The sequence below is a fragment of the Sturnira hondurensis genome, unplaced genomic scaffold, assembly GCF_014824575.4.
Source record: "Sturnira hondurensis isolate 20B ecotype Veracruz unplaced genomic scaffold, ASM1482457v3 Scaffold0024842, whole genome shotgun sequence".
NCBI classification, from domain to species: domain Eukaryota; kingdom Metazoa; phylum Chordata; class Mammalia; order Chiroptera; family Phyllostomidae; genus Sturnira; species Sturnira hondurensis.
Window position 1 is genome coordinate 105094 of NW_028097473.1, and position 8114 is coordinate 113207.

At 40.1% G+C, this 8114-nt stretch overlaps 1 pseudogene; it reads left to right on the forward strand.

Annotated features, from left to right (window-relative positions):
• The first annotated feature begins 620 nt into the window (after positions 1–620).
• LOC118982055 (heterogeneous nuclear ribonucleoprotein A/B-like) lies at positions 621–1423 on the forward strand (annotated as a pseudogene).
• Positions 1424–8114: the final 6691 nt, after the last annotated feature.

Sequence of the window (8114 nt, forward strand, 5' to 3'; positions counted from 1 at the left end):
TGGAATCACATAAAACTCAATTAAAACCACAAAAGACAGATATTCCAGGGAGACTCTTGGTCAGTGGGCTCAGTTGTGTACTCACAGCAGTAATATGGTGGAGCGCACCTGTTCACTGCGCCTGTCAGGGAATGGAGGCGAAGCTGGGTAACACGAGCCCGGATGCAGCAGTGGATGCTGAGCATCTTCCAGGAAGGTAGGGACAAGGAGGACTCCTGGCCAGGAGCCTCCCCACACCTGGCCTGGCCTATGGGAAACAAATGAGGAGCATCCCGCCCTGACTAGTATGATGCGAGAACCTCCCCTACAAACCAAAAGGTCGCAGGTAAGATCCCCAGTCAGGGCATATGCCTGTGTTGCGGGCAGGTTCCCAGTTGGGGGCGCACAAGAGGCTACCCATCAATGTTTCACACATTGATGTTTCTCTTTCTCTCTTTCTCCCTCCCTTCCCCTCTCTCTAAAAAGAAATAAAATTATTTTTTAAAAAATGAGCACCCTATGGAGGTGATAGGCATCAATGGGCATGAGGCTCCCCTCTGAGGAAGGCAGATAAGTGACTATCCATGCAGGTGACCAGAAAGGCACCAAGGGCAACCAGATCAACACCAGGAATGACATGAGAGGACACAGAAAAAATGTTCTTGGTTGGCCTGAGCTGGGTTACCAGTACACAGGACCTAAGGGATTATTTTGCCAAATTTGGAGAGGTCGTTGACTGTACAATAAATCCCAACACTGGCCCATCAAAGAGGGTTTGGGTTTACCCTGTTCAAAGATGTAGCCAGTGTGGAGAAGGTCCTAGACCAGAAGGAGCACAGGCTGGATGGCCATGTCATTGATCACAAAAAGGCCATGACCATGAAGAAGGACCTAGTAAAGACAATTTCTGTCTGTGGTGTCTGAATCCCAAAGCCACTGAGAGAATCAGAGAATATTTGGTCCACTTTGGGGAGATGAAGGCCATTGAGCTTCCAATGGATCTAAAGTCAAATGAAACACAAGACTTTGTTTTCTTCACCTTTAAAGAAGAGGAACCTGTGAAGAAGGCACTAGAGAAAAAGTTCCATGCCATTAGTGGAGATAAGTATGAAATGAAAGTGCCCCAGGACAAATAGGTCTATCAACAGCAGCAGTATGTCTCTGGAGACTGCAGGAGCTGCGACTGGGGGAACAGAGGTAGCAGTGCTAGGCACCAAAGTGGAGGAGGTGAGAGTCAGAGTTGGAATCAAGGCTTTCAATTCCCAGGAGGACAATAGCAGCTATGACTACTCACCCTGTGGCTATCATGGCTATAGTTCGGGCTACAAGTATAGTCGGGGCAGCACAAATTTCTGGGAAAAGCCAGCAACATGGTGGCCATTACAATAACTACAAGCCACACCTAGGGAGTCCTGGACTGAGCACATATACTTTGTCTGGATAGCGAGTGAACACACACAGACAATTACGTAGCAAATTTACCTTGGTATAGTTTCTTTTTTAAAATAAAGATTTTATTTATTTATTTTTAGAGATGGGAAGAGAAGGAGAAAGAGAGGGAGAGAAACATCCATGTGTGGTTGCCTCCCATGCATCCCCCACTGGGAACCTGGCCCACAATCCAGGCCTGTGCCCTGACTGGGAATTGAACTAGCAACCCTCTGGTTTGTAGGCCAGCACTCAATCCACTGAGCCACACCAGCTAGGGTTCACTTGGTATACTTTCTATGGCCTGTCCCAAATGCATTTATCTACCCTCAACCCCAGAAATCACTCCTTTGTTTACTATTTCCCGAGCTCTAATTCTTTTAAGCAACATGTGAAATCTCGGCAGCCAGAGCAGCACTGTGGGCTGATTTCATCATGGGGTTACCCAGAACCAGATGGGAAGGGCTGCTTTTTGCTGCCTTTTTGGAGACTGGACCTGTGGACCCTGGTTGTAAAGAGATCTATCTTAGAAAATCAGTGTCAATTTTTTTTCACCTTTTACTTTTATATTGTCTGTGTCATACATCTCCTATAATAGAAGAAGTGTTAATTCTACTTTACTTTTTTGTACCTTTGGGAATTTAATGTATTGTAAGGTATCTGGGTTTTGCCACAACATGGATAACATTAATTTGAAAGAATATATGCACCCCATATGGTCACTGCAGCATAATTTACAATAGTTAAGATATAGAAGGAACCCAAGTGCCCATCAGTAAATGAGTGGATAAAAAGCTGTGGCACATTTGCCCTGGCTGGTGTAGCTCAGCGGATTGAGTGCGGGCCTGAAAACCAAGGAGTCAGCAGTTTGATTCCCAGTCAGAGCACATGCCTGGGTTGTGGACCAGGTCCCTGATAGGGGGAGTGCAACAGGCAACCACATACTGATTTCTCTCCCTCTCTTTCTCCCTCCCTTCCCCTTCTCTAAAAATAAATAAAATCTTTTTTAAAAAGAAAGAAAACCAGTAAGTTCATAGTTGAATTTAACACCTACTGGATGTAATTGACATCTATAGTTTACTTCATCTAACCATAGCAAAAATAACACATTCTTCTCAAGCTCACATGGAACATTCATTAAAAATGATCAAATTCTGGGCCATAAAACATACCTTAACAATACTATTTTAAACAATAGAAATGGACCCTGGCCGGTGTGGCACAGTTGCTTGGAGCATTGTCCCATAAACCAAAAGGCTGTGGGTTCAATTCCTGATCAAGGCACATGCCTACGTTGCAGGTTTGGCCCTCAGTTGGAGCACAAACAAGAGGCAACCAATTGATCAATATTCCTCTCTCACATCAAGGTTTCTCTCTCTTTCTCTCTCCCTCCTTTCCCTTCTCTCTAAAACCAATAAGCATGTCCTCAGGTGAGCATCAAAAAAAGAAAAAAAGAAAAGCCCTGGCTGGTTCAATTTCTGGGTCAGGCCACATGCCTGGGTTGCAGGCCAGTACAAGAGTAATCCACACATTGATATTTCTCTCCCTCTCTTTCTCCCTCCCTTCTCCTCTCTCTAAAAATAAATAGATAAAGTTTTTTTAAAAGATGTGAAAAAAAAGAATAGAAACGATACAATTTCTGCTCTCAGACCACAATGAAATTAAACCAGAAATCAATAACAAACAGATAACTGGAAAATCTCAAAATATATGATGGTGAAACAACACACTTCTGAATAACATACATGTCAAAGAAGAAATCTCAAGAGAAATTTAAAAAAATTAAACATTTTGACTAAGCAAAAATGGTAATGCAACTTCTCAAAAATTTGTGGGATGCAGCAGAATCACTGTTTAGAGGGAAGTTTATAGCATTGAATGCTTCCATTAGAAAAGAAGACCTAAAATAATCTAAGTTTCCACCTTAGAAAACAAGAAAAAATGAGCAAATTAAATCCAAAGTAAGTGGAAGAAATATACAATCCTACTAACCAATATCCTCCACATAAATTTAACTTAAAAATGTAATAAAAATAATAAGAATTAGAGCAGAAATCAGTGAAACTGAAAACAGGAAATTGGTAGAGAAAAATCAATGAAACCAAAACCTGCTTCTTTGAAAAGGTCAATATATTGAATTATACAATTGAATTGTACACTTTAAATGGGTGAATTGTGTGGTGTGTGAATTACACTTCAATAAATCTGTTTTTAAAAATCAGATCACAACGATATTAACAGTAAAAAGATCAGTAGTTGCTAGGGGCTAGGGATTAGAGGGGGATAAACAGGCAAAGCACAGAAGATTTTTAGGGTGGTAAAATTATTCTGTGTGATACTACAATGGTGGATAATATAATGGTGAATGTACATTATACATTATACATTCATAAAAACCTATAGAATGTACACCACCAATAGTGAACCCTAATGTAAACTCTGAATTTTGGGTGATTATGATCTGTTGATATAGACTCATTGGTTATATCAAATGTACAGGATGGTGCAGAACTTTGATCGTGGGGGAGGCTTTGCATGTGTGGGGTCAATGCGTGTACCAGAACACTATGTACTTTCTGTTCAAATTTGCTGTGAACTGCTTTAAAAAAATAAAGTATTTAAAAGGAAAAAACATGTCTTAAATCAGAGACTCTTTGAGCAGAATGTGAAATAACAACAACAAAAAATCCTGTACCTTTAACCTTTCTCTTCTATGGCTCCTTTTTTAAAAAAAAATATTTTATTTATTTATCTTTAGAGGGGAAGGGAAGGAGAGAGGAAGGAAACATCAATGTATGGTTGCTTCTCGTGCATCCCCTGCAGAGAACTGGCCGCTGCCGGAAACTGGCCTGCAACCCAGGCATGTGCCCTGACTGGGAATCGAACCGCGATAGACTGGTTCGCAGGCCCGCGCTCAATCCACTGAGCTACACCAGCCAGGGCTCTATGGCTCCTTTTGAAGGCTAACAAAACTAGGTCCATATAAAAAGCTATCCCGACTGAGAAGCTTATCTCCTCCTCCTTAACTTAAATAGGTGGGCCAGAGAGCCTCATTAGGACCTCTATTTTAGGATCCCTGTGACACTTCAACTGCAGGCATTCTGCTTCGCTCTACCCAGACAAATGACCTAAATGAATTAGATTCAAAAGGTGATCTGCACTGACTACGGAGAAATCTTTATCTTTTATCTTCTTACCATCCTCTATTTTCAGCTGGCAGGGCTGGTCTACCTGAACTGTCCATCAATTTGCCAACTTCTCCAACAAAATTCAAGATCCAAGTTAAAGGAATGAAAATATTATAGACACTCATGGTAACTCAAACTAAAAATACTAATGTTAAAAGCATTATTCTGGCCAGGCCACCAGTTGGGGTGAGCGAGAGGCAACTGGTCCATTTCTCTCTCTCGCATGGAAGTTTCTCCCCCTCTTTCTCCCTCTCTTCTCTGCTCTCTAAAAATAAATAAATAAAATCTTTAAAAAAGCATTATTCTGGCAGGAAAGTGTATAGAAAGACCTAATTTGTTACAAACTCAGGGAACAATGGAAATTACCCTCCTTCAAAGTGGCCTAATTAGCACTCATTGTAGCCCGATCTCCAAGAGGTTCTGATCCTGAAACTCCGAGCTGCAAGCTGCTCTGACGAGAAATAGCTAATTGCATACCTACCTGTGAAGAATAATTCATCACATTATTGAACATCCATCTCATTAACGCTCCCTTCCACTACCTAATAATAGTGACTATATATTGAGCTCTAAGTATATGCCAGGCATCATGCTATATACTTTAGATTTTTTTTTCATTTAATTCTTATAATAACCATATAAGTCTCATTAATTTATTTGATGGGTAAAGAAACAGGTTTGGGGCAGGTAAGTAATTTCCCCATTGATCACACAGCTAGTCAGTGAAAGGCAGTGTTCATTCTCTTAACTATTAAATATTAAAGAAATATTTAAAATATCATCATCTAGATATAGGTAATATTTCATTTGTAAAAGATACTTCATTACACTTAAATTTCTATCTATTTTAACTTCAAAGCATACTTCCTTCCTTTTAATCTTGCCTTCACAGATATTTTTATTGCAGTTCAGTCTAAGTTTCTTCATTCTTGAAGTCAAGCCAGGTCACAAAACAGACTTCATTCTCCCAGTGTTTATATTTCATGGATACCACTCTACTGAGATTGAATGTAACCCCTGAGGTTCTTCACCCCCATTTTGCTGCTTAAGGCTCAAGCCTGAACTTTTCCTCTAGCGTCTAAGAATCATACCTATATTTTTCTGTTTTTCATATCTATGTTTTTCTATATTCACCTTCTTTGCTTTTTTCCCTTTCTTGTTATTGTGTAGAGAACAAGAAGCTAGTCCATAGGGGCTACTTACCTGGCCAGACCGGAATGACACAGATTGCCCCATGAGCTGGAATCCTAACAGCCTGAGGGCTCAATGTCCCATGTCACAAAGGATTTAGAGGACTATACAGGCAATAGTTTTTGTGTGATCTCTTTTCTGATGGCTGCTAGAAGGCCAAAAAAGAAATATTACATTTATAAGAGTAACCATTAAGCACATTCATATGATAAGAGTAGAAATCAATATAATAAGTCCCCGGAGTGATCACAAATATTTTTTCTGCTGTTATCAACCAATACCAAAAATACAGTATTAATATAAAAACTGCTAGCTCTAGCCCTGGCTGGTGTAGCTCAGTGGATTGAGCGCAGGCCTGTGGACCAAATAACCGCGGTTCAATTCCTAGTCAGGGCACATGCCTGGGTTGCAGGCTAGTTTCCAGCAGGGGACCCACAAGAAGCAACCATACATTGATATTTCTATCTCCCTCTCTCCTTCCCTTCCCCTCTAAAAATAAAAAAAAATAATAAAATCTTTTAAAAAAACTGCTAGCTCTAAGGCTCTTTGCCAGCTAACCAACTTCCTACCTCCATCCCATTGCCAGCACTTATGCACCTCTGTATCCAATTAGGCCAATGTTCTTTCAGTTTACAACAAATGATAGCTAGAACTGAAAATGTGCCACATTACTGTCACAGCAGTTAATCTTCAGGTTTTTAAGACAGAGCTTTACATCTCTAATTCAGCCTCATTTTTGCTTTACCTTTTCTCTTCTCCTATTCTTCTAGCTACATATCTTACTTACACATAGAATCATGTCAAATAGTCAGGGCGATTGAAATCAAAACCCTCATACTGAAGCAGATCCTAGGCAGTCCTCTATATATTGTAGGTTGCAGATGGTTTTGGAAAAGAATAGAAAAATATTATTCCCAAAAGTCAATAGATTTTTAAAGCTCCAATTTTCTAATTACAGAAAGGCCAAAATTCATCCAGTCTACTGAATACATCCCCATCAAAATGATTATCTATACATAACTTCAATCCCAATGGTGTCATTAATAACTTACTAATTATACACCAATCTCACATTTGTCATAGTCAAAGTATTCCAAAACTGTCAAATTGTTTCCCAGTTACCAATACCAGTTCCAAAATTTCCCTAATGTCTAAACAAAATCAGTTCAGTTTCCTTAGCATATCATCTAGCAAAATTTAAAGAATAATGGCTCTAGTTATATTCCAGTTTCAAACTAACCACATAGATTCCAACAATCTATTATACCTCTACTTGCACCCTATGCTGAAATGGAAAAAAAAACAACTATCCACCATTTCCTAAAACTTCCCTGCTTTAGGTATTACTCATCCACTCAGCCGCTATCACCTCTCCTCGCCTCTCCTTAACACTGCATGTCCCAAACTCTACTGTTTCCTTTGCAGAGCTCTTAATTGGTGTTTATTTATTTCCTTTATTCAGCTCTCCCCATAGATCAAAATTAGGTTAACATCTTCTTTATTGGATCCTCAAAGTATTATTTTACTATCTTCCCTCAACAGCCTGCCTTTTTTCAAAGTTCATGCTACTCAGTTTCATCACCCTCTCTCAGTGTTACTCGTCAGTTTCTTCCCTATCTTCGCTGAAGATTGGGAGCAACCGTTTGCCTTTCTTCTTTCATCCTGAAAGCCTGCATCATCCCCCTTGATGATCTACCACCCAAACCTCACAGCTCCTTGACAAATCTGATTTGAATTTCATCTCAGCTCCATTTCAACTGGCCCTTTCTGTAAGTGACAACTGTAATGGCTCTACCTCCAAAACCAAATGCAGAATCTACTCTCTGAACTCCTAGTATTTCTACATCTCCTACACGTTACGTTATTTGAATTTTCCCTTCAACTTCCTCAAGGCCTTGAATTTATCAAGCCTCTCACCTATGTCCCAAGAACACCATGTCCCTGTTGCCTTCACCTCTTCCTCTACCCAGGAAAAGTTCCATGGATTGGTGAGACTTCAGTGACAGTAGCCAGCTTCCTTCATCCTCCTATCCCCTTGATTTTCTGTCATCCTTATACTGCCAATCCCCACCTGCAAATCAACCTAACTCTTTCTATTTTTCCACTCCTATTTATAAATTACAAGGCACTACTGAGTAAAATCCTACACTACTGACCACCAGTTTCCTCTTCACCCAACTGATCTTCCACTGCTACCAGAATAATCTTTTAAAACATAAATTAAGCAGGACTTTAGGAAGGGCAGAGTGAGGGTCTCAGTAAGTCCTCTCCCCCAAAACAAAATGATATAACTGTATAACACTGTCAAAAACAACCACTTCAGGACTA